Here is a 27996-nt window from a genome sequence, read left to right on the forward strand (position 1 = left end):
CTGCACGGTGTTTCCTATTAGCTTTTTCCATAAGGGGCTCCGCAGTCAGAGGCACATTCCCTATGCGGTACCGTGCCTACCAATACAGGGATAGAAGGATATGCAGGCATAGGAGAATGTACAGGGATAGGAGGATAAAGAGATAGGAGGATATACAAGGATAGGAGGACACAGGGATAGGAGGATATACAGGGATAGGAGGATATACAGGGATAGGAGGATACAGGGATAGGAGGATACAGGGATAGGAGGATACAGGGATAGGAGGATACAGGGATAGGAGGATATACAGGGATAGGAGGATATACAGGGATAGGAGGATAAAGAGATAGGAGGATATACAGGGATAGGAGGACACAGGGATAGGAGGACACAGGGATAGGAGGATATACAGGGATAGGAGGATACAGGGATAGGAGGATAAAGAGATAGGAGGATATACAGGGATAGGAGGATATACAGGGATAGGAGGATATACAGGGATAGGAGGATACAGGGATAGGAGGATACAGGAATAGGAGGATATACAGGGATAGGAGGATATACAGGGATAGGAGGATACAGGGATAGGAGGATACAGGGATAGGAGAATATACAGGGATAGGTGGATATACAGGGATAGGAGGATACAGGGATAGGAGGATAAAGAGATAGGAGGAAATACAGGGATAGGAGGATACAGGGATAGGAGGATACAGGGATAGGAGGATATACAGGGATAGGAGGATATACAGGGATAGGAGGATAAAGAGATAGGAGGATATACAGGGATAGGAGGACACAGGGATAGGAGGATATACAGGGATAGGAGGATACAGGGATAGGAGGATAAAGAGATAGGAGGATATACAGGGATAGGAGGATACAGGGATAGGAGGATACAGGGATAGGAGGATATACAGGGATAGGAGGATAAAGAGATAGGAGGATATACAGGGATAGGAGGATACAGGGATAGGAGAATATACAGGGATAGGAGGATACAGGAATAGGAGAATATACAGGGATTAGAGGATGTACAGGGATAGGAGGATACAGGGATAGCAGGATAAACAGGGATAGGAGGATACAGGGATTGGAGGATATACAGGGATAGGAGGCTATTCAGGGATAGGAGGATATACAGGGATAGGAGGATATACAGGGATAGGAGGGTACAGGCATAGGAGGATATACAGGGATAGGATATGCAGGGATAGGTTGATACAGGGATAGGAGGATATACAGGGATAGGAGGATATACAGGCTTAGGAGGATATACACGGAGAGGAGGATATACAGGAATAGGATACAGGGATAGAATATACAGGCATAGCAGGATATACAGGGATGGGAGGATACAGAAATAGGAGGATATACAGGGATAGGAGGATGTACAGGGATAGGAAGATACAGAGATAGGAGGATATACAGGGATAGGAGGATACAGGGATAGAAGAATATACAGGGATAGGAGGCTATACAGGGATAGGAGGATATACAGGGGTAGGAGGATGCAGGGATACGTTGATATAGGAATAGAATATAAAAGGATAGGATGATATGCAGGGTTAGGAAGGAAAAGTGTCAAGGGATCCCGGGGAGGATATCTTTATCGTCCCCACTACTCACACCAATTTGTCACAAACTGGGGTTGTTTGATTGCCCCTCGTTGCTTCTGAAGGGGATTTATCTATATCCCACTTCCCAGTTCCGGTTTGGAACTCGCAGCTCTCTGGCGCCCTCTTTACCCTGAGGTCAGACTAGGTACTGCACCTAGGGTAATTAGTTGCCAGAAAGGCTGCCTGCTATGTACTGGGCTCTACAGCGAGGGCGATAACTACTCCCACACAGAAGGGAACAATAATTATCAACGCCGCCATCGCTACAAAGATTCCCAATCACACAGAACAAAGTCGCTGCCACCAGATCAGATTAACGGGTCCGGAGCCAATACAAATCAGTAACGCAATTCACTTCAGAGGATGCAGAGAGCAGGCAGAGACAAACTAGTAAAATTATATATTTTACTCCATAAAAAGTTAGGCAGTGTTTACAAAGCATAAAAAGATATTATAAAGGAGATGATCATATATACATTGCAAATTACAAAATAAAATAGGATTAATGGAAGAAAAACACACTTACAGGTCGTTAGATCATGTCATATCAGCATGGCGGCTGTGTGCTCAGGAGATACATCAAGGTGCATTGGAAACAGCTTGAAGAGCTGTTGTTAGCTGGCTTCCTGGACCAAAAGTAACCCCCAATTCAGCAGGGGTAAAAATAAGCCCTCTTGTCATGACATCACTAAGTGGGCTGAGTGATGATATGCACTGGTTTCTAGTTATTTATGTTTTTAGAGTCTTGAGACAAAGGCATTCCTTTTAGTGGGAGGGGCTGCTGCACCTTGGTCTCCCATTACACTATATAGCAGGGGAGAGGGGGGGTTAATGGCTTCACAGGATTGGTCACCTGCAGTTTAAAAGCCACACCCTGCTCACACAGTAGTATCAAGTTGCCCAGTGTATCGGCCATAGGGCTTGGTATGTGCGAGTGCAGAGGGGGGAGAGAGAAGGGGGGTCGATGCTGCAGTGTGTGTCTAGGACCATGGTCACATGTGCAAAAATCCCTCAGACAATGGTATTTTACCTTATCGTGACACCTCCCCTTTTGGACTGCGCTACAGAGACAGAACCTCTCAGTACTCCTCCATGCACACCTCAGCAGGTTCATGCTGGCAGGACAACCCATCTGCATTGCCATGTTCCCTGGCCGTTTTGTGTTCAATGGTAAAGTCATACTGCTGGAGGGCAAGGCTCCAGCGTAGCAACCTTCCATTGGTTCCACACATGGCGTTTAGCCAGCGCAGAGGATTGTGATCGGTTACCACAGTGAAGGAGTAGTGGAATAGGCCACTTCCCTCGGCAGAAGCTTCCAGCTCAGGTACAACACAGGGTGCTCTTGGTCCCTCGAGTCAACCTGGCTGAGCACAGCACCGAGGCGAAACTCGCTGGCGTCGGTCTGCACCAAGAACGGTCGACTGCTGTCAACTGCTTTCAACACAGGGGCGTTGCACAGTGCTGTTTTCAACGCCTGGAAAGCCCCCTCACAGCCATCGGTCCAGTCGACTATGTGGAGTAGCTTCTTCCTGGTGAGGTCCGTCAAGGGTTTTGCCAGGCTACTATAGTGCTGTACAAAGCACCTATAGTACCCTGCAGTGCCCAGGAAGGACATCACCTGTTTCTTGGTCCTGGGGGTGGGCTAGGACACGATTGCATCCACTTTCCACGGCTATGGCTTTATGGACTTCCCACCTACCCGGTGTCCCAAGTAGTGGACCTCTCTCATGCCCATCTGGCACTTTCCAGGCTTGATGGTCAGACCGGCTCGTTGAAGTTGCCTGAGCACCTCCTTGAGATGCTGCAGGTGTTCGTCAAAGGAGGAACTGAAGATGGCAATGTCATCCAAGTACACCACCGCATACTTCTCCAGTCCCTGAAGCAGGTGGTTGACATCCGCTGGAAAGTGGCAGAGGCATTCTTCATGCCGAAGGGCATGACCGTGGACTCGTACAGTCCAAAGGGTGTGATAAAGGCGGACTTCTCCTGCGCCTCGGGACTTGGTGGAATCTGCCACTGTCCTCGACTCTGATCCATAATGGTCAGGTATTTTGCTCCAGCTAACTTCTCAAGCATCTCCTCGATACGCGGCATTGAATGCGCGTCAGAGGCTGTGATGGCATTGAGCCCTCTGTAGTCCATGCAGAACCGGGTGGTCTGATCCTTCTTGGGCATGAGAGCTACAGGTGAGGCCCACGCGCTCTTTGACCATTGAATCATCCCCAGCTGTAACATCTCATCGATCTCCTGGCGCATAACCTGCTGCACCTCGTCGGAGATCCGATAGGTGGTTCGCCGTAGTGGGGCATGATTCCCGGTGTCCACCTCGTGGACCGCTCAGTCCTTCCAGGTCGGTTGGAGAGCACAGCCCGGAAGGGCTCCAGCTTGGTCTGCAACTGCAACCGCTGGGGTTCGGTTAGCGAGGCGCTTACCGCCACGTCCTCAATGGACCCACCGGTCTTGGTTTGGGCCAGCATGTCCAGGAGGGGGTCTTCCTCCCAGTCTTCGGGCAGGCTGTAGACTGGTAGAACATAAGGTTCACATTCGTGATGAGCCTTCATCACGTTGACGTGAAAGGCCTTTCGCCTACCCCGAGTGTGGTTAAGCGTGACCACGTAAGTGACCAGGTTGTGCTGTTGGTGGACGACGTACGGGCCTTCCCAGGCTGCCTGAAGCTTATCCTTTGGTATGGGACCAGCACCCACACCTTATGAGCCACGTGGTAGGTCCGCTCCCAGGCGTTCTGGTCGTACCAGTGCTTCTGATCAGCTTGAGCCTTTGTCATGTTGTCATGCACCAACTCCGTTAAGGTCTGCATCTTGTCACGGAAGCGCATGACATACTCCACTATGGACACTTCAGAATGGTTTTGCTCCTCTTCCCAGGATTCCCTTACCAACCCAAGGGGTCCCTGAACTCGCCTGCCATACAGGAACTCGAAGGGGGAGAACCTGCGGAACCTCTCGGTAAGTGAATTGCAGGTGTGGGAGGTACCGCTCCCAGTCGCATCCTTGGATCTCAACCAGCATGCGTAGCATCTGTTTGAGGGTACCATTGAAGCGTTCACACAAGCCATTGGTCTGTGGGTGATACGCACTCGATACCAGACGCTTCACCTGCATTTTCTTACAGAGAGCCTCCATTAGGCGAGACATGAATTGGGTCCCTTGATCGGTGAGCATCTCCCTGGGAAACCCTACACGTGAAAAGATAGCCAACAGTGCATCTGCCACCTTATGTGCCCTAGTTGAGGACAGAGCCACTGCCACTGGGTACCGGGTAGCATAGTCTACCACAGTAAGGATGTATTGCTTTCCAGAGCTGCTGAGGACGGCCAGCGGACCCACAATGTCCACCGCGATCCTCTGGAAAGGCTCCTCTATCACTGGCAAAGGGATAAGGGGAGCCTTACTGTAAAAGCAGGCCCCGCCTTCCCCACTCTTTGATAGGTGATACAGAAGCGGAATTAGTTAGTCACATCTGTCCCCATCTTGGGCCAATAAAAGTGTTGGGACAGCCGGGCCTTTGTTTTGCTGATCCCCAAGTGTCCAGGGAGCGGGATCTACTGGGCAATCCACAACAACTCACTCCGGAGCTGTCTTTTCCTCAACCAATCCTTTTGGGATTTTCTGGGTACTGTCTCCCGGTACAACCTCCCTCATTCCCAGAACACCCTCTCCTTATCAGTCACGAAGTTGGGCGTCTCGGCAAGTTGTCTTAAATTCTCTGGGCTCGCATCTGAGCGTAGAGCGGCCTGGAACTCCTGGCTAGGGGAGGCCAGAAGCGACATCAGAGTCCCATCCCCACGGGAACCCTCTGGGACCTGATCTGGGTCCATCTCTGGTTTAGTCACCCCTGTGACTGAGGAGGGTCCAGAAGGCAGAACTTTATCTGCGTTCCGGGCACTCTGACTGCGAGTGACAGCAGCTGCGTAGGCTGTCTCCCTGGGGATTTCGACAGACCCATCAGCCGGCGCTGCTATGGGTGCTACCTCCCCGTCCACCCCAACATACCAGGAGCAGTGCTACTAATGGGGCAGTTACCTTCCTCTGTGGCACTGATCAGTTGCACGGCATCACCTTCCTCACGGTTCCCATGCATCTCTGTCATGATCTCTGCAGGCAGAGATCATAGCAAGCCTATAGAGGGACAAGCTCTCGGAAGATGGAACTATACTGACCATGAACTAAGCCTGCCGCGCAACTAGAAATAGCCAGGTAGCATTTCCTATTTATCGCTAGATGCCCAGCTCTGGCCTAAGACCTAAATAGCTAGCAGAGGGAAATATAAGACCTGGCTCACCTCTAGAGAAATATTCCAAAGAAGACAGTAGCCCCCCACATATAATGACGGTGAGTTCAGATGAAACAACAAACGCAGCAGGAAAATAGTCTTAGCAAATTTGAGGTCCGCTTACTAGATAGCAGAAGACAGATAGTATACTTTCATGGTCAGCAGAAAAATACTAACAAAACACCATCCAGAGATTACCTTAAACTCTGGCATTAACTCATAACGCCAGAGTAGCAATCCCTGATCGACGAGAGCTTTCCAGACACAGTAACAAAACTTCAGCTGCGAACTGGAACAAATAGGCAAAACAAAACATGGACAAAAGTCCAACTTATCAGTAGTTGTCTAGAAGCAGGAACAAGCACTGAGAGGCATCAGATAACATTGTTGACCGGCAAGAAACCACCAGAGAAATGAGCTTAAATAGCGACACCCACTACTGATGGAATCAGGTGAAACAGGAAAGAGGATGACAAGTCCAATTCCACAAGCGGCCACCGGGGGAGCCCAGAATCCAAATTCACAACAGTACCCCCCCCTCAAGGAGGGGGCACCGAACCCTCACCAGATCCACCAGGGCGACCAGGATGAGCCCTATGGAAGGCACGAACAAGATCAGAAGCATGAACATCAGATGCATTGACCCAAGAATTATCCTCCTGGCCGTAACCCTTCCAGTTGACCAGATACTGGAGTTTCCGTCTGGAAACACGAGAGTCCAAAATTTTCTCCACAACGTACTCCAACTCACCCTCAACCAACACCGGAGCAGGAGGCTCAACAGAAGGTACAACAGGTACCTCATACCTGCGCAATAACGACCGATGAAAAACGTTATGAATGGAAAAGGACGCAGGGAGGTCCAAACGGAAAGAAACAGGATTAAGAATCTCCAATATTCTATAAGGGCCGATGAACCGAGGTTTAAACTTAGGAGAAGAGACCCTCATAGGGACAAAACGAGAAGACAGCCACACTAAATCTCCAACACAAAGCCGAGAACCAACACGACGATGACGGTTGGCAAAACGCTGAGTCTTCTCCTGTGACAACTTCAAATTGTCCATAACCTGCCCCCAGATGTGATGCAATCTCTCCACCACCGCATCCACTCCAGGACAATCCGAGGATTCCACCTGACCGGAGGAAAATCGAGGGTGAAACCCCGAATTACAGAAAAACGGGGACACCAAGGTGGAAGAACTGGCCCGATTATTGAGGGCGAACTCTGCCAATGGCAAAAAAGCAACCCAATCATCCTGGTCAGCAGAGACAAAACACCTCAGATATGTCTCAAGGGTCTGATTAGTCCGCTCGGTCTGGCCATTAGTCTGAGGGTGAAAAGCAGATGAAAAAGACAAATCTATGCCCATCCTAGCACAGAATGCCCGCCAAAATCTAGACACAAATTGGGTACCTCTGTCAGAAACAATATTCTCAGGAATACCGTGCAATCGGACAACATTCTGAAAAAACAGAGGAACCAACTCAGAAGAAGAAGGCAACTTGGGCAGAGGAACCAAATGGACCATTTTAGAGAAACGGTCACAGACCACCCAGATGACAGACATCTTCTGGGAAACAGGCAGATCTGAAATAAAATCCATCGAGATGTGTGTCCAAGGCCTCTTAGGAATAGGCAAGGGCAACAGCAGTCCGCTAGCCCGAGAACTACAAGACTTGGCCCGAGCAACTAGAAATAGCCAGGTAGCATTTCCTATTTATCGCTAGATGCCCAGCTCTGGCCTAAGACCTAAATAGCTAGCAGAGGGAAATATAAGACCTGGCTCACCTCTAGAGAAATATTCCAAAGAAGACAGTAGCCCCCCACATATAATGACGGTGAGTTCAGATGAAACAACAAACGCAGCAGGAAAATAGTCTTAGCAAATTTGAGGTCCGCTTACTAGATAGCAGAAGACAGATAGTATACTTTCATGGTCAGCAGAAAAATACTAACAAAACACCATCCAGAGATTACCTTAAACTCTGGCATTAACTCATAACGCCAGAGTAGCAATCCCTGATCGACGAGAGCTTTCCAGACACAGTAACAAAACTTCAGCTGCGAACTGGAACAAATAGGCAAAACAAAACATGGACAAAAGTCCAACTTATCAGTAGTTGTCTAGAAGCAGGAACAAGCACTGAGAGGCATCAGATAACATTGTTGACCGGCAAGAAACCACCAGAGAAATGAGCTTAAATAGCGACACCCACTACTGATGGAATCAGGTGAAACAGGAAAGAGGATGACAAGTCCAATTCCACAAGCGGCCACCGGGGGAGCCCAGAATCCAAATTCACAACACATCTCCCCATTTCCCTGAGCACCGTTGCTTGCTCCTGTTAGGGGTTCCTCAGCCATCCCACCCCGCGGAGTGACGTGGCTGAGCACTCCTGCACCTGTGAACACATCATTCCTAGGAAACAAATAGTTATCAGGTAAAACATGCAAATTTTCATCATTAGCATCCTCAATATTACCCTCAGCATTTTCTGAAAAATCATTATCAAGTACAACATTAACCGGTAACGCATTGTCAGATAACACATACAATTTCCCATGGCTATCATCAGCATTCGATCAGGGAGGAGAGTCAGGGATATAGTATGCAACCATTCTCCCCAAATCAGTCCTCAGTAAAACATCGGTGGGCACGTTATCGGACAGCCCCACTTCCTTCACCCCGCTCCCGGCACCCCAATCTATATAAACCCGGGCTATTGGCAAAGGGCCAGCGGATGCCCCCAATCCCGGTGACAGTCAGGGTTTTCCCCAGAATGATCTCTTCAGGAGCTGCCAGTTTGGGTCGGACGAGGGTCCGTTCAGCCCCGGTGTCCTTGAGGCCTGTAGCGACATGGCCCCCCACGGTGACTTGCTGCACGTTGTGACACACCCTCCCAACTGCCCCACCCACCAAAAGAACTGCTGCATTAGGCCCTGGGGCCTTGGCTTGGGGGTTCTTCTGCTTCTCTGGACAGTAGGTACTGATATCACCAGTCCGTTTGCAAACAAAACACTGGCGGTCAGTGGTAGGTCTGGTGCTGTCTGCAACGAGGACAGGGCCTCTGTTGTGTTGGCTGGCAGGGATACTGGCTTTGGTTGCAGGCTTACCCCCTCGCCAGCTGTTGGTAACTGGCTTCCATGCTTCCGATCTACGGTTGGCCTCATAAGCATCGGCAATCTGCGCTGCTTTAGTCACGTCTTTGGGCTCTATGTCCATCACGAACTGTCGCACCTCAGCTGGGCAAAGATGTAAGAACTGGTCTTTGATCATCAGGTCCCGCAGCTGTGCAAAGGTGGTCACTGACAGTCCTTGGGTCCACTGGTCAAAGTGGGTCCCGAGTCCATGCGCTACATTGCCGTAACTGTTGTGTGGGCCACACTGGAGGTTCCGGAACTTTCTACGGTAAACCTGACGTGTAAGCTGGTACTTGGCTATCAGGGCCTGCTTGATGGCCTGATAGTCACCATCTTGTTCTTGAGGGAGAGCAGCAAACGCCTCCAGAACTTTGCCTCTTAGCCCTGGGGTCAGGGATCGGGCGCATTGGTCCTCAGGCAGCCGGGACTGTCTGCAGTCTTTCTCAAAGGCCCACAGAAAAGTGTCCAAGTCCCCGTCCTTTTCCATTACAGGAAAGTGCTCTGGCCGGGGTTTAGGTATCTGAGCGTTGCTGGGCTCGCCGCTGGACTGGGACGACCTCTGCATCTGGAGTCGGGCTAACTCCAGCTGGTGCTGCTGGTCCGCTTGCCGCTCGGCCATCTCCGCCTCAGCTCGGCGCTCCGCTCTCTCCGCCTCCTGCTTTTCCGCTTTCTTTTGGTATTGCTGGATCAGCCGCAGCCGTCCCTCACGGTCGTCAACGGGAATTCTTGCAAGGCCGCCAGCAGGTGGCAGACCAATTCACCCTGGCTGCTGTAGGGCCGGCATTCAGTGGTTGGACCTCTGCTGTAGCCCCATTTTCGCTTGGGCCGGCTTCTGTGTCGGCTGGGCTCTGGATGATTTTCTGTTGCACCAGAGCCGCGACCAGTTGATTTTTGTTTTTGCCCGTGGCGTCAATCTGCATCAACCCGCAAAGGGCAATAAGAGTGTCCTTGTTATGCTGCTTGTACCAGCCTTCTCCTTTTGCGGCCAACATTGGCAAATAAAAGATCGGATAGAAAAACAAGAGAAAGGGAAGGGGTAATTGCAAGTACACACGGTATTGTCTCTGGACTAATAAACACTGAGCTTGTTCTCCAAACTTATTTTCGTAAGAGGAATGATTGTTCAAACCAGATCACTAATGCTCTATTATCTCACCGCTATGCCACCAATATGTCATGGTTCACCCCGTGCTGCCACAATGTCACGGATCCCAGTAGTATGTCAGGGAACATGGGGAGGATATCTTTATCGTCCCCACTACTCACACCAATTTGGCACGAACCGGGGTTGTTTGATTGCCCCTGTTTCCTGCTGAAGAGGATTTATCTATATCCTACTTCCTAGCTCCAGTTTGGAACTTGCAGCTCTCTGGCGCCCCCTTTACCATCAGGTCAGACTAGATACTGCACCTAGGGTAATTAGTCGCCAGAAAGGCTGACTGCCATGTAATGGCTATTGGGCACTGCAGCGAGGGCGATAACTACTCCTACACAGGCGGGAACGATAATTATCAACGCCGCCGTCGCTACAAAGATTCCCAATCACACAGAACAAAGTCGCTGCCACCAGCTCCTATTAAGGGGTCCGGAGCCAACCGAAATCAGTAGTGCAATTCGCGTCAAAGGATGCACAGTTCGTAATAGAGCAGGTAGAGACAAGCTAGTAAAATTATATGCTTTACTCCATAAAAAGTTAGGCAGTGTTTACAAAGCATAAAAAGATATTATAAAGAAGACTATCATATGTACATTGCAAATTACAAAATAAAATTGGATTAACGGAAGAAAAACACACTTACAGGTCGTTAGATCATGTCATATCAGCATGGCGGCTGTGTGCTAATGAGATACATCCAGGTGTATTGGAAACAGCTTGAAGAGCTATTGTTAGCTGGCTTCCTGGACCAAAAGTAACCCCCAATTCAGCAGGGGTAAAAATAAGCCCTCTTGTCGTGACATCACTAAGTGGGCTGAGTAATGATATGCACTGGTTTCTAGTTATTTACGTTTTTAGAGCCTTGAGACAAAGGCATTCCTTTTAGTGGGAGGGGCTGCTGCACCTTGGTCTCCTATTACACTATATAGCAGGGGAGGGGGGGTTAGTAGCTTTACAGGATTGGTCGCCTGCAGTTTAAGAGCCACACCCTGCTCACACAGTAGTTTCAAGTTGCCCAGTGTATCAGCCCTATAGGGCTTGGTATGTGTGAGTGCAAATGGGGGGGGGGGAAAGAAGGGGGGTGACCCTGCAGTGTGTGTCTAGGACCATGGTCACATGTGCAAAAATCCCTCAGACGATGGTATTTTACCTTATCGTGACAAAAGGGATAGGAGGATATACAGGGATAGGAGAATATACAGGGATAGGAGGATACAGGGATAGGAGGATATACAGGGATAGGAGGATACAGGGATAGGAGGATACAGGGATAGGAGGATGTACAGGGATAGGAGGATACAGGGATAGGAGGATGTACAGGGATAGGAGGATGTACAGGGATAGGAGGATACAGGGATAGGATATACAGGGATAGGAGGATATACAGGGATAGGAGGATATACAGGGATAGGAGGATGTACAGGGATAGGAGGATATACAGGGATAGGAGGATATACAGGGTTAGGAGGATATACAGGGATAGGAGGATATACAGGGATAGGAGGATACAGGGATAGAAGGATACAGGGATAGGAGGACATACTGGGATAGGAGGATATACAGGGATATGGGGATACAGTTATAGGAGGATATACAGGGATAAAAGGATATACAGGGATAGGATACAGGGATAGGATGATATACAGGGATAAAAGGATACACAGGAATAGGAGGATGCAGGGATAGGTTGATATACAGGGATAAGAGGATGCAGGGATAGGAGGGGAGGATATACAGGGATAGGAGGATACAGCGAAAGGATATACAGGGATAGGAGAAACAGGGATTGGAGGATGCAGGAATAGGAGGATATACAAGGATAGGAGGATATACAGGGATAGGAGGATACAGGGATAGGAGGATATACAGGGATAGAAGGATATACAGGGATAAGAGGATATACAGGGATAGGAGGATATACAGGGATAGGAGGATACAGGGATAGGAGGATATACAGGGATAGGAGGATATTCAGGGATAGGAGGATACAGTTAAAGGAGGATATACAGGGATAGGAAGATATACAGGGATAGGAGGATACAGGGATAGGATGATATACAGGGATAGGAGGATACAGGGATAGGAGGATATACAGGGATAGGAGGATACAGGGATAGGAGGATATACAGGGATAGGAGGATATACAGGGATAGGAGGATACAGGGATAGGAGGATATACAGGGATAGGAGGATACAGGGATAGGAGGATATACAGGGATAGGAGGATATACAGAGATAGGAGGATATACAGGGATAGGAGGATGTACAGGGATAGGAGGATATACAGAGATAGGAGGATATACAGGGATAGGAGGATGTACAGGGATAGGAGGATGTACAGGGATAGGAGGATACAGGGATAGGAGGATATACAGGGATAGGAGGATACAGGGAGAGGAGGATGTACAGGGATAGGAGGATACAGGGATAGGAGGATACAGGGATAGGAGGATACAGGGATAGGAGGATACAGGGATAGGAGGATATACAGGGATAGGAGGATACAGGGATAGGAGGATACAGGGATAGGAGGATATACAGGGATAGGAGGATATACAGGGATAGGAGGATATACAGGGATAGGAGGATGTTCAGGGATAGGAGGATGTACAGGGATAGGAGGATATACAGAGATAGGAAAATATGCAGGGATAGGAGGATATACAGGGATAGGAGGATACAGGGAGAGTAGGATACAGGGATAGGAGAATATACAGGGATAGGAGGATATACAGGGATAGGAGGATATACAGGGATAGGAGGATATACAGGGATAGGAAAATACAGGAATAGGAGGATACAGGGATAGGAGGATATACAGGGATAGGAGGATAGAGGGATAGGAGGATATACAGGGATAGGAGGATATACAGGGATAGGAAAATACAGGGATAGGAGGATACAGGGATAGGAGGATATACAGGGATAGGAGGATACAGGGATAGGAGGATACAGGGATAGGAGGATACAGGGATAGGAGGATATACAGGGATAGGAGGATATACAGGGATAGGAGGATATACAGAGATTGGAGGATATAAAGGGATAGGAGGATACAGGGATAAGAGGATACAGGGATAGGAGAATATACAGGGATAGGAGGATATACAGGGATAGGACGATACAGGGATAGGAGGAAACAGGGATAGGAGGATATACAGGGATAGGAGGATATACAGGGATTGGAGGATGTACAGGGATAGGAGGATATACAGAGATAGGAGGCTATACAGGGATAGGAGGATATACAAGGATAGGAGGATAAAGGGATAGGAGGATATACAGGGATAGGAGGATACAGGGATAGGAGGATATACAGAGATAGGAGGATATACAGGGATAGGAGGTTGTACAGGGATAGGAGGATACAGGGATAGGAGGATATACAGGGATTGGAGGATATACAGGGATAGGAGGATACAGGGATAGGAGGATACAGGGATAGGAGGATACAGGGATAGGAGGAGATACAGGGATAGGAGGATACAGGGATAGGAGGATATACAGGGATTGGAGGATATACTGGGATAGGAGGATACAGGGATAGGAGGATAGAGGGATAGGATACAGGGATAGGAAGATATACAGGGATTGGAGGATATACAGGGATAGGAGGATACAGGGATAGGAGGATAGAGGGATAGGAGGATACAGGGATAGGAGGATATACAGGGATAGGAGGATATACAGGGATAGGAGGATACAGGGATAGGAGGATATACAGGGATAGGAGGATATACAGGGATAGGAGGATACAGGGATAGGAGGATACAGGGATAGGAGGATACAGGGATAGGAGGATATACAGGGATAGGAGGATATACAGGGATAGGAGGATACAGGAATAGGAGGATATACAGGAATAGGAGGATATACAGGGATAGGAGGATACAGGGATAGGAGGATATACAGGGATAGGAAAATACAGGGATAGGAGTATACAGGGATAGGAGGATATACAGGGATAGGAGGATATACAGGGATAGGAGGATGTACAGGGATAGGAGGATGTACAGGGATAGGAGGATATACAGGGATAGGAGGATATACAGGGATAGGAAAATACAGGGATAGGAGGATACAGGGATAGGAGGATATACAGGGATAGGAGGATATACAGGGATTGGAGGATATACAGGGATAGGAGGATAGAGGGATAGGAGGATACAGGGATAGGAGGATATACAGGGATAGGAGGATATACAGGTATAGTAGGATACAGGGATAGGAGGATATACAGGGATAGGAGGATATACAGGGATAGGAGGATACAGGGATAGGAGGATACAGGCATAGGAGGATACAGGGATAGGAGGATATACAGGGATAGGAGGATATACAGGGATAGGAGGATACAGGGATAGGAGGATATACAGGGATAGGAGGATATACAGGGATAGGAAGATATAAAGGGATAGGAGGATATACAGGGATAGGAGGATATACAGGGATAGGAGGATACAGGGATAGGAGGATACAGGCATAGGAGGATACACGGATAGGAGGATATACAGGGATAGGAGGATATACAGGGATAGGAGGATATACAGGGATAGGAAAATACAGGGATAGGAGGATATACAGGGATAGGAGGATACATGGATAGGAGGATATACAGGGATAGGAAGATATACAGGGATAGGAGGATATACAGGGATAGGAGGATACAGGGATAGGAGGATACAGGGATAGGAGGATATACAGGGATAGGAGGATATACAGGGATAGGAGGATATACAGGGATAGGAGGATACAGGGATAGGAGGATACAGGGATAGGAGGATATACAGGGATAGGAGGATATACAGGGATAGGAGGATATACAGGGATAGGAGGATACAGGGATAGGAGGATACAGGCATAGGAGGATACAGGGATAGGAGGATATACAGGGATAGGAGGATACAGGGATAGGAGGATATACAGGGATAGGAGGATACAGGGATATGAGGATACAGGGATAGGAGGATACAGGGATAGGAGGATATACAGGGATAGGAGGATATACAGGGATAGGAGGATATACAGGGATAGGAGGATATACAGGGATAGGAGGATACAGGGATAGGAGGACACAGGGATAGGAGGATACAGGGATAGGAGGATATACAGGGATAGGAGGATATACAGGGATAGGAGGATATACAGGGATAGGAGGATACAGGGATAGGAGGATACAGGGATAGGAGGATATACAGGGATAGGAGGATATACAGGGATAGGAGGATACAGGGATAGGAGGATATACAGGGATAGGAGGATACAGGGATAGGAGGATACAGGGATAGGAGGATATACAGGGATAGGAGGATACAGGGATAGGAGGATACAGGGATAGGAGGATATACAGGGATAGGAGGATATACAGGGATAGGAGGATACAGGGATAGGAGGATATACAGGGATAGGAGGATATACAGGGATAGGAGGATACAGGGATAGGAGGATATACAGGGATAGGAGGATACAGGGATAGGAGGATATACAGGGATAGGATATACAGGGATAGGAGAATATACAGGGATAGGAGGATACAGGGATAGGAGGATATACAGGGATAGGAGGATACAGGGATGGGAGGATACAGGGATAGGAGGATATACAGGGATAGGAGGATACAGGGATAGGAGGATATATAGGGATAGGAGGATATACAGGGATAGGAGGATATACAGGGATAGGAGGATATACAAGGATAGGAGGATGTACAGGGATAGGAGGATACAGGGATAGGAGGATACAGGGATAGGAGGATATACAGGGATAGGAGGATACAGGGATAGGAGGATATACAGGGATAGGAGGATATACAGGGATAGGAGGATACAGGGATAGGAGGATATACAGGGATAGGAGGATACAGGGATAGGAGGATGTACAGGGATAGGAGGATACAGGGATAGGAGGATACAGGGATAGGAGGATATACAGGGATAGGAGGATACAGGGATAGGAGGATATACAGGGATAGGAGGATATACAGGGATAGGAGGATACAGGGATAGGAGGATATACAGGGATAGGAGGATACAGGGATAGGAGGATATACAGGGATAGGAGGATACAGGGATAGGAGGATACAGGGATAGGAGGATATACAGGGATAGGAGGATATACAGGGATAGGAGGATATACAGGGATAGGAGGATACAGGGATAGGAGGATATACAGGGATAGGAGGATACAGGGATAGGAGGATATACAGGGATAGGAGGATATACAGGGATAGGAGGATATACAGGGATAGGAGGATACAGGGATAGGAGGATATACAGGGATAGGATATACAGGGATAGGAGGATATACAGGGATAGGAGGATACAGGGATAGGAGGACACAGGGATAGGAGGATACAGGGATAGGAGGATATACAGGGATAGGAGGATACAGGGATAGGAGGATATACAGGGATAGGAGGATACAGGGATAGGAGGATATACAGGGATAGGAGGATACAGGGATAGGAGGATACAGGGATAGGAGGATACAGGGATAGGAGGATATACAGGGATAGGAGGATATACAGGGATAGGAGGATATACAGGGATAGGAGGATACAGGGATAGGAGGATATACAGGGATAGGAGGATACAGGGATAGGAGGATATACAGGGATAGGAGGATACAGGGATAGGAGGATACAGGGATAGGAGGATATACAGGGATAGGAGGATATACAGGGATAGGAGGATATACAGGGATAGGAGGATACAGGGATAGGAGGATATACAGGGATAGGAGGATATACAGGGATAGGAGGATATACAGGGATAGGAGGATACAGGGATAGGAGGATATACAGGGATAGGAGGATATACAGGGATAGGAGGATACAGGGATAGGAGGATATACAGGGATAGGAGGATATACAGGGATAGGAGGATACAGGGATAGGAGGATATACAGGGATAGGAGGATACAGGGATAGGAGGATACAGGGATAGGAGGATACAGGGATAGGAGGATATACAGGGATAGGAGGATATACAGGGATAGGAGGATACAGGGATAGGAGGATATACAGGGATAGGAGGATATACAGGGATAGGAGGATACAGGGATAGGAGGATGTACAGGGATAGGAGGATACAGGGATAGGAGGATATACAGGGATAGGAGGATATACAGGGATAGGAGGATATACAGGGATAGGAGGATATACAGGGATAGGAGGATACAGGGATAGGAGGATACAGGGATAGGAGGATATACAGGGATAGGAGGATACAGGGATAGGAGGATATACAGGGATAGGAGGATATACAGGGATAGGAGGATATACAGGGATAGGAGGATACAGGGATAGGAGGATATACAGGGATAGGAGGATACAGGGATAGGAGGATACAGGGATAGGAGGATACAGGGATAGGAGGATACAGGGATAGGAGGATATACAGGGATAGGAGGATATACAGGGATAGGAGGATATACAGGGATAGGAGGATACAGGGATAGGAGGATATACAGGGATGGGAGGATACAGGGATAGGAGGATATACAGCCGGGATAGGAGGATATACAGGGATGGGAGGATACAGGGATAGGAGGATACAGGGATAGGAGGATACAGGGATAGGAGGATATACAGGGATGGGAGGATACAGGGATAGGAGGATATACAGGGATAGGAGGATATACAGGGATGGGAGGATACAGGGATAGGAGGATACAGGGATAGGAGGACACACTGGGAGGTGGCAGCAGTTGGGGGAGGGTCGGGCAGAGGAGCAGGAGGGGGAGATGCAGCTGCTATTAGTCGGGCTGCAGTGAGAGGAGCGGGCAGAGCTCTGTCGGCTCAGCACGGACAGGATATATCGGATCTCCGGTTGTTGCTCTTCCCGGTGACCGGCAGGAGACATCACTTCCCGGATCCGCTGCTCTGATGCCCCCGCGTCCTGTCGGCAGCTTCTCCCGGGATCTCTGCTTCTGTCCTCCGCTTGTTTTGCTCTTCCAGTCCCGGATTCTTCCGCTGCGGCTCCCGGACTCTGTGCGCTTCCTGCCCGGCTCTCCGTGGTGCTGAAAGCAGCAGCGATCTGCGACCATCCCGGGCCGAGCCTGGAGCGGAGGGTCCACAGCTGCGAGCAGGTCTGCGGGGGGAGCCCGGGCTGCAGGCAGGAGAGCTCCGAGGCTGAGTGTGAGCCACAGGCCGAGAGACAGAGCCCCGAGCCCGGCCCGACCGGCGGCACCCAGCGCCTGCCACACATCCGTCCAGGAGCGGCCACCGCCGGCAGACCTGAGGACATCTGCTGGAGACCCTCACTGCATGCACGGAGACCCCCATCTACAGGACACAACTGGGACCACCACAGAGCCATCATCTGCAGGACCCCCATTTATAGGACCCATATCTACAGGACCCCATCAACGGGACCCCCATCTATAGGACTCTTATCTACATCTAAAGACCACCACAGAGACCCCATCTACAGGACACAGCTACAACTGGAGACCACCACAGATCCCTCATCTGCAGCACTCAATCTACAGGACCTTCATCTATGTCTAAAGACCACTAGAGAACCCCCATCTAATACAGGACCCCCATTTAATACAGGACCCTCATCTATATCTAAAGACCACTACAGAGCCCTTGTCCACAGCACCCCTATCTATAGAACCCCCATCTACACGACCCCCCCCCCACAGGACCCACATCTACAACTAGAGACTCTCCTATTAACAGGACCCCCATCTACATCTAGAGACCACCCTATCTACAGGGCCCCATCTACAACTAGAGAGCACCCTATATTCAGGACCCACATGTACATCTAAAGACCCCCTTATATACAGGACTCTATTCAACAACCAGAGATGCCACTATATACAGGACCCCCATCAACAGCTAGGGACCGTACTATCTTCAGAACCCCAACCTTCAACTAGAGACCCCCTTATCTACAGTGCCCTCATCTTCAATTAGAGACTCCTATATCTACAACTAGAGATCACTACTGGGCCCTCATGTACAGGGCCTAATATACAACTAGACACCCCCCGAATTACTGGACCCCCATATAGAGAACCTTTCATCTACTGGACTACTATCTACAACTATCCACAGGAACCCCATTTATAACTTTAGACCACCGTATCTATAGAGCCCTTCTATCTACAGGACCCCCATTTACAACTAGAGACTTCTTATCTACAGGACCTCCATCACTACCATTTACATCTATTAAGTCTTTGTATACTGGACTTCCACCTATAACTATAGACCCCCTATCAGTAGGACCCTCCTCTACACCAAAAGATCCTCATCTGCCAAAATAGACCTACATTTACTATTATAGACTAATAAACCACTATAGACCTACATCGTTACCTGTAGACCTTGATTAACCACCATTGACCCCCCATGTGTACCTGTAGACAATCATCTACCACTCTAGACCTTGATCCATCAGTAACTATAGACACCCACCTAAAACTGTAGACCCTCAACCACAACCAAAGACTCTTAGTCAACACTGTAGACCATCATAATGTTAACCACTATAAAGTCCCAATGAGAGATGTCGACCCTCATCTACCAACTATAGACCCTCAACTGTAGACACTAGACACCCATCTACCACTTTATACCTTCATAATTTACTATAGACCCCACCAGATCCTCTTAGACCCTTGTTATTCACTATAGACCCCATCCGTGCCAGTGGACCATCATCTACTACAGTAGACTCCATCTATAGTTCTAAACCATCATCCACAATTGTAGACCCCTCATCTACAGCCTACCAAACTATAGACCCCTCAGCTATCGCTAACCCAACTATAGACCCCTCATCTACTGATAACCTATCTACAGACCCCTCATCAACAGAAAACCCAACTATAGACCCACTCATCGACAGATAACCCAGCTACAGACTCTTCATCCACAGGTAACCCAACTGTAGTCTACCTCATTGACAGATAACCTAACTTTCGACCTCTCATTTACAGATTTACATGTAATCCACCTAAAGACCTTATCTACACAATTATCTACAGGCCATTCATCTAAAGAGCTATTTTGTATAGATCCCTCATCAATAGCCCAATCATTTAGACCCCCTCAACTATAGATCCTTCAAGAATGGCCAGGTCCTTCCTTTACTGACCACTCATCTAGTCTACCTTTTCTATCTTAACTGGAGACCTTTAATCCCAAGATTAACACTTGACGTCTGGAGATCAATCAACCCTAGACCCTTGCTGTACGGATCCCATCACTGTAGATGTCTTCTCTGTAAACCACCTCAGTATAAACTTCTCACTTACAGACCTGTCACGTCTCACCTATAACCTAGCCTACAGACTTCATCCATAACTTGACCCATAGACCTCTCATCTATAGATCATCATAACTGCAGGACAATCTCCAGTGCCCTTCCTATGACATCTCTACTTCTGGGTGGACACCAAGTTTGATGACCATCAGATTAAAGCCCATCCAAAAAATCCTCCTGCAGTGACATCATTGGCATGTTCTTGACTATTAACCCCTTCCATGCATAGGTTTATTTTCTCTTTGTTTTCTGGGATGTCTCGCTGTTGAGATTGGAGCTTCTGAAGACCACTGGAGACAAGTCCCTCAATACAAGGAGCAGAATCATCTCTGGTATTTCTTCCTTTCTTCTCCATTTGGAGCTTGGAGAACTTCATCCAAATAGAAGAACATCAATTCCTTGAGATTAACTTGTGTTGGCATGGAAAAGGCTCACACCACAGATTGCTCTGCTTAACATTTGGAATGGGGTGGTCTTAGGAGGAACCCCCATCAGCTCTGCTACATAAGGTAGGATGAGGTTTTTAACCTATTAGGTTCTGGTTAGCTTGGGTTCATTCATCAAATGCCATAGAATGAGTGGTCCCTCTGCAGAAACAATGTAGCCTGAGGTCTCATACATCTCTATGACACAAATCATAAAGCTCCATCTTTACAATGTATCCAGTTCACACCTGGATTGTCATAGCTGCTCCACATAGCGTCTGATGGCCCAGCGACAGCGCACCCGGCAGGACAATATAAGAAAATAGAAACTATTGTAATTATACATTTTTATTATTCAGCTCTTTATAAGTTTTGCTATATTATAGCTGCTAAGAATGTTCTAGGTGTAGCAGAGCTGGATATGTCTGTGGACTTTAAGCTGAGTTTGCTATTTGGCACAGCTCATCATGATGTGATCACAACTTCTCTTTAATTAACAATTTTTTAAAAAATATTATTATTATAAAAATTATGTATTATGATTTTTCCACATTATTTATAATATTTTTTTTCATAACATTAATATTATTTTTATTTTTTTTCCTAAACGTTATTATTTAGTTATTTTTTCTATTACTTTTCATCTTATTTTTATCATTATTATTTCAATTTTTTTTAAATCATTTTCATCATTCTCTATAAACATTATTGGGATATTTTTCTGCTATTGTTCAAAATATTTATATTATTTTTTTTCTATTTTTTTTAATTTTATCATTATTTCTAAACATTATTATTCGCCTATTTTTCTATTATTTGTCACGTTATTTATATCATAATTTCAATGTATTTCTCTTTTGTTTTCACTATTTCTAAACATTATTATTTGCATATTTTTCTGTTATTTGTCACCTTATTTATAACATAATTTCAATATATTTTATATTTGTTTCCACTATTTGTAAACATTATTATTCGCCTATTTTTCTATTATTTTTCCACCTTATTTATATTATAGATTTAATTTATTTTATATTTGTTTTCACTACTTCTAAACATTATTATTCGCCTACTTTTCTATTATTTTTCACCTTATTTATATTATTATTTCAATATATTTTACTTTTGTTTTCACTATTTCTAAACATTATATTATTAGTTCAATATTTTTTTTCCAACTTTTAGCATTATTTTCTAACAGTATTATTCGTTTGTTTATTTTATTGTTTATAATATTTCAATAATTATTTTTAAAATAATTTTTATCACTATTTTTAGAAAATATTTTATATTATATTTTACATTATTATTATTATAAATGTTACTTTTTAATGTATTAATTATTATAATTATTTTTATTACATCCATACTACTATCCTATTGCACTGATTCAGCATCACACTGTTAAATGACTAATTCAGCTCTGCTACATCTGGAGGGTTAAAGGCTGATCCTCCATGGAAGGATCCCTTTTTATTCGCAGGCAAAACATTCTGTTCCCCATAGATCAGCTGTAACCTCTGGGAGAATCCAGCAGTAAGTGATCTGTTTCCCTGCACTGCCCCCGCAGGTCAAACAGAGTATTACACTTTCTATAAAAATCAGTGCGTTGGCCAGACAGGGAGAGAGGAAACAATAATTATCAGAATTGGTAAAACGAAATCTCAATCAGGTCGTTACCAGCTCACACAGCTGGGAGTTTGTTACATTGTATCAGTCTGGAGCCTAGAGAATCCTTTTGCTGCTGGGTTTAGTATATTGGGACACTGATACATTGTAACAAACAGCAGCAGTGAGGCAGTCGGTCTAGTTTTTACCTGTTTATCAATATCTTAAAACAATATTTCCAGTCACTGACAGCAAGCAGGAATAGTATATGCAATGATAACGTCAGCTCTGCTACATCCATAAAGTACCGCAATACTCTGTGCCTAGAGAACAAATCTCTATACAAAGTCCTCTGACCGACGGAAAGAAGCAGTCACCACGGGCTCTTCATGTTCTCCTTAGAAGTCCTTATTCATGGCGAAAGGCGCGGTGTCAAGGTGGAAAGTTCCACTAGTAGAGAGACCCCTGGGGAAGATTACACGGATACAGATACAAGAGGAAAGAAACAACCCAACACCGCAGATGTCATATAGCGGGAACATACCGTATATTCTGTCCTCTGCCACTACTGCTATCACCATGTAAGAACCATCATATCCAAATACAGTGTATACTTCTACTCAGGGGGCAGTATTATAGTAGTTATATTCTTGTACATAGGAGCAGTATTATAGTAGTTATATTCTTGTACATATGAGCAGTGTTATAGTAGTTATATTCTTGTACATAGGAGCAGTATTATAGTAGTTATATTCTTGTATATAGGGGCAGTATTATAGTAGTTATATTCTTGTACATAGGAGCAGTATTATAGTAGTTATATTCTTGTATATAGGGGGCAGTATTATAGTAGTTATATTCTTGTAGTATATAGGAGCAGTATTATAGTAGTTATTTTCTTGTATATAGGGGCAGTATTATAGTAGTTATATTCTTGTACATAGGGGCAGTATTATAGTAGTTATATTCTTGTACATAGGAGCAGTATTATAGTAGTTATATTCTTGTTTATAGGGAGCAGTATTATAGTAGTTATATTCCTGTACATAGAGGCAGTATTATAGTAGTTATATTCTTCTACACAGGAACAGTATTATAGTAGTTATATTCTTGTACATAGGAGCAGTATTATAGTAGTTATATTCTTGTACATAGGAGCAGTATTATAGTAGTTATATTCTTGTACATAGGAGCAGTATTATAGTAGTTATATTCTTGTACATAGGGGCAGTATTATAGTAGTTATATTCTTGTACATAGGAGGCAGTATTATAGTAGTTATATTCCTGTACATAGGAGCGGTATTATAGTAGTTATATTCTTGTACATAGGGGCAGTATTATAGTAGTTATATTCTTGTACATAGGGGCAGTATTATAGTAGTTATAGTCTTGTACATAGGGGCAGTATTATAGTAGTTATATTCTTGTACATAGGGGCAGTATTATAGTAGTTATATTCTTGTACATAGGAGCAGTATTATAGTACTTATATTCTTGTACATAGGGGCAGTATTATAGTAGTTATATTCTTGTACATAGGGGCAGTATTATAGTAGTTATATTCTTGTACATAGGGAGCAGTATTATAGTAGTTATATTCCTGTACATAGAGGCAGTATTATAGTAGTTATATTCTTGTACATAGGAGCAGTATTATAGTAGTTATATTCTTGCACATAGGAGCAGTATTATAGTAGTTATATTCTTGTACATAGGAGCAGTATTATAGTAGTTATATTCTTGTACATATGAGCAGTGTTATAGTAGTTATATTCTTGTACATAGGAGCAGTATTATAGTAGTTATATTCTTGTATATAGGGGCAGTATTATAGTAGTTATATTCTTGTACATAGGAGCAGTATTATAGTAGTTATATTCTTGTATATAGGGGGCAGTATTATAGTAGTTATATTCTTGTAGTATATAGGAGCAGTATTATAGTAGTTATTTTCTTGTATATAGGGGCAGTATTATAGTAGTTATATTCTTGTACATAGGGGCAGTATTATAGTAGTTATATTCTTGTACATAGGAGCAGTATTATAGTAGTTATATTCTTGTTTATAGGGAGCAGTATTATAGTAGTTATATTCCTGTACATAGAGGCAGTATTATAGTAGTTATATTCTTCTACACAGGAACAGTATTATAGTAGTTATATTCTTGTACATAGGAGCAGTATTATAGTAGTTATATTCTTGTACATAGGAGCAGTATTATAGTAGTTATATTCTTGTACATAGGAGCAGTATTATAGTAGTTATATTCTTGTACATAGGGGCAGTATTATAGTAGTTATATTCTTGTACATAGGAGGCAGTATTATAGTAGTTATATTCCTGTACATAGGAGCGGTATTATAGTAGTTATATTCTTGTACATAGGGGCAGTATTATAGTAGTTATATTCTTGTACATAGGGGCAGTATTATAGTAGTTATAGTCTTGTACATAGGGGCAGTATTATAGTAGTTATATTCTTGTACATAGGGGCAGTATTATAGTAGTTATATTCTTGTACATAGGAGCAGTATTATAGTACTTATATTCTTGTACATAGGGGCAGTATTATAGTAGTTATATTCTTGTACATAGGGGCAGTATTATAGTAGTTATATTCTTGTACATAGGGAGCAGTATTATAGTAGTTATATTCCTGTACATAGAGGCAGTATTATAGTAGTTATATTCTTGTACACAGGGACAGTATTATAGTAGTTATATTCTTGTACATAGGAGCAGTATTATAGTAGTTATATTCTTGTACATAGGAGCAGTATTATAGTAGTTATATTCTTGTACATAGGAGCAGTATTATAGTAGTTATATTCTTGTACATAGGATCAGTATTATAGTAGTTATATTCTTGTACATAGGAGCAGTATTATAGTAGTTATATTCTTGTACATAGGGGCAGTATTATAGTAGTTATATTCTTGTACATAGGAGGCAGTATTATAGTAGTTATATTCCTGTACATAGGAGCGGTATTATAGTAGTTATACTCGTGTACATAGGGGCAGTATTATAGTAGTTATATTCTTGTACATAGGGGCAGTATTATAGTAGTTATAGTCTTGTACATAGGGGCAGTATTATAGTAGTTATATTCTTGTACATAGGGGAAATATTATAGTAGTTATATTCTTGTACATAGGAGCAGTATTATAGTAGTTATATTCTTGTACATAGGAGCAGTATTATAGTAGTTATATTATTGTACATAGGGGCAGTATTATAGTAGTTATATTCTTGTACATAGGAGGCAGCATTATAGCAGTTATATTCTTGTACATAGGGGCAGTATTATAGTAGTTATATTCTTGTACACAGGGGGCAGTATTATAGTAGTTATATTCTTGTACATAGGGGGCAGTATTATAGTAGTTATATTCTTGTACATAGGAGCAGTATTATAGTAGTTATATTCTTGTACATAAAGGCAGTATTATAGTAGTTATATTCCTGTACATGGGGGCAGTATTATAGTAGTTATATTCTTGTACATAGGGGCAGTATTATAGTAGTTATATTCTTGTACATAGGGGGCAGTATTATAGTAGTTATATTCTTGTACATAGGGGCAGTATTATAGTAGTTATATTCTTGTACATAGGAGCAGTATTATAGTAGTTATATTCTTGTACATAGGGGGCAGTATTATAGTAGTTATATTCTTGTACATGGGGGCAGTATTATAGTAGTTATATTCCTGTACATAGGAGCAGTATTATAGTAATTATATTCTTGTACATAGGGGCAGTATTATAGTAGTTATATTCTTGTACATAGGGGCAGTATTATAGTAGTTATATTCTTGTACATAGGGGCAGTATTATAGAAGTTATATTCTTGTACATAGGAGCAGTATTATAGCAGTTATATTCTTGTACATAGGGGCAGTGTTATAGTAGTTATATTCTTGTACATAGGAGGCAGTATTATAGTAGTTATATTCTTGTACATAGGGGCAGTATTATAGTAGTTATATTCCTGTACATAGGAGCAGTATTATAGTAATTATATTCTTGTACATAGGGGCAGTATTATAGTAGTTATATTCTTGTACATAGGGGCAGTATTATAGTAGTTATATTCTTGTACATAGGGGCAGTATTATAGTAGTTATATTCTTGTACATAGGAGCAGTATTATAGTAGTTATATTCTTGTACATAGGGGCAGTATTATAGCAGTTATGTTCTTGTACATAGCGGCAGTATTATATTAGTTGTATTCTTGTACATAGGGGCAGTATTATAGTAGTTATATTCCTGTACATAGGGGCAGTATTATAGTAGTTATATTCTTGTACATAGAGGATAGTATTATAGTAGTTATATTCTTGTACATAGGGGCAGTATTATAGTAGTTATATTCTTGTACATAGGAGCAGTATTATAGTAGTTATATTCTTGTTTATAGGGAGCAGTATTATAGTAGTTATATTCCTGTACATAGAGGCAGTATTATAGTAGTTATATTCTTCTACACAGGGACAGTATTATAGTAGTTATATTCTTGTACATAGGAGCAGTATTATAGTAGTTATATTCTTGTACATAGGAGCAGTATTATAGTAGTTATATTCTTGTACATAGGAGCAGTATTATATTAGTTATATTCTTGTACATAGGAGCAGTATTATAGTAGTTATATTCTTGTACATAGGGGCAGTATTATAGTAGTTATATTCTTGTACATAGGAGGCAGTATTATAGTAGTTATATTCCTGTACATAGGAGCGGTATTATAGTAGTTATATTCTTGTACATAGGGGCAGTATTATAGTAGTTATAGTCTTGTACATAGGGGCAGTATTATAGTAGTTATATTCTTGTACATAGGGGCAGTATTATAGTAGTTATATTCTTGTACATAGGAGCAGTATTATAGTACTTATATTCTTGTACATAGGGGCAGTATTATAGTAGTTATATTCTTGTACATAGGGAGCAGTATTATAGTAGTTATATTCCTGTACATAGAGGCAGTATTATAGTAGTTATATTCTTGTACACAGGGACAGTATTATAGTAGTTATATTCTTGTACATAGGAGCAGTATTATAGTAGTTATATTCTTGTACATAGGAGCAGTATTATAGTAGTTATATTCTTGTACATAGGAGCAGTATTATAGTAGTTATATTCTTGTACATAGGATCAGTATTATAGTAGTTATATTCTTGTACATAGGAGCAGTATTATAGTAGTTATATTCTTGTACATAGGGGCAGTATTATAGTAGTTATATTCTTGTACATAGGGGCAGTATTATAGTAGTTATATTCTTGTACATAGGGGCAGTATTATAGTAGTTATATTCTTGTACATAGGGGCAGTATTATAGTAGTTATATTCTTGTACATAGGGGCAGTATTATAGTAGTTATATTCTTGTACATAGGGGCAGTATTATAGTAGTTATATTCTTGTACATAGGGGCAGTATTATAGTAGTTATATTCTTGTACACAGGAGCAGTA

At 44.0% G+C, this 27996-nt stretch overlaps 1 protein-coding gene across 1 annotated transcript in view; it reads left to right on the top strand.

Annotated features, from left to right (window-relative positions):
- The first annotated feature begins 19585 nt into the window (after positions 1–19585).
- LARGE1 (LARGE xylosyl- and glucuronyltransferase 1) overlaps positions 19586–27996 on the top strand; it is a 431493-nt gene continuing 423082 nt past the window's right edge. The window contains exon 1 of the mRNA XM_077266800.1: positions 19586–20984. The gene's annotated coding sequence lies outside the window, so the exon portion shown is untranslated. The remainder of the gene's footprint in view (positions 20985–27996) is intronic.

Source organism: Ranitomeya variabilis, chromosome 5, assembly GCF_051348905.1.
Source record: "Ranitomeya variabilis isolate aRanVar5 chromosome 5, aRanVar5.hap1, whole genome shotgun sequence".
Lineage (NCBI taxonomy): Eukaryota > Metazoa > Chordata > Amphibia > Anura > Dendrobatidae > Ranitomeya > Ranitomeya variabilis.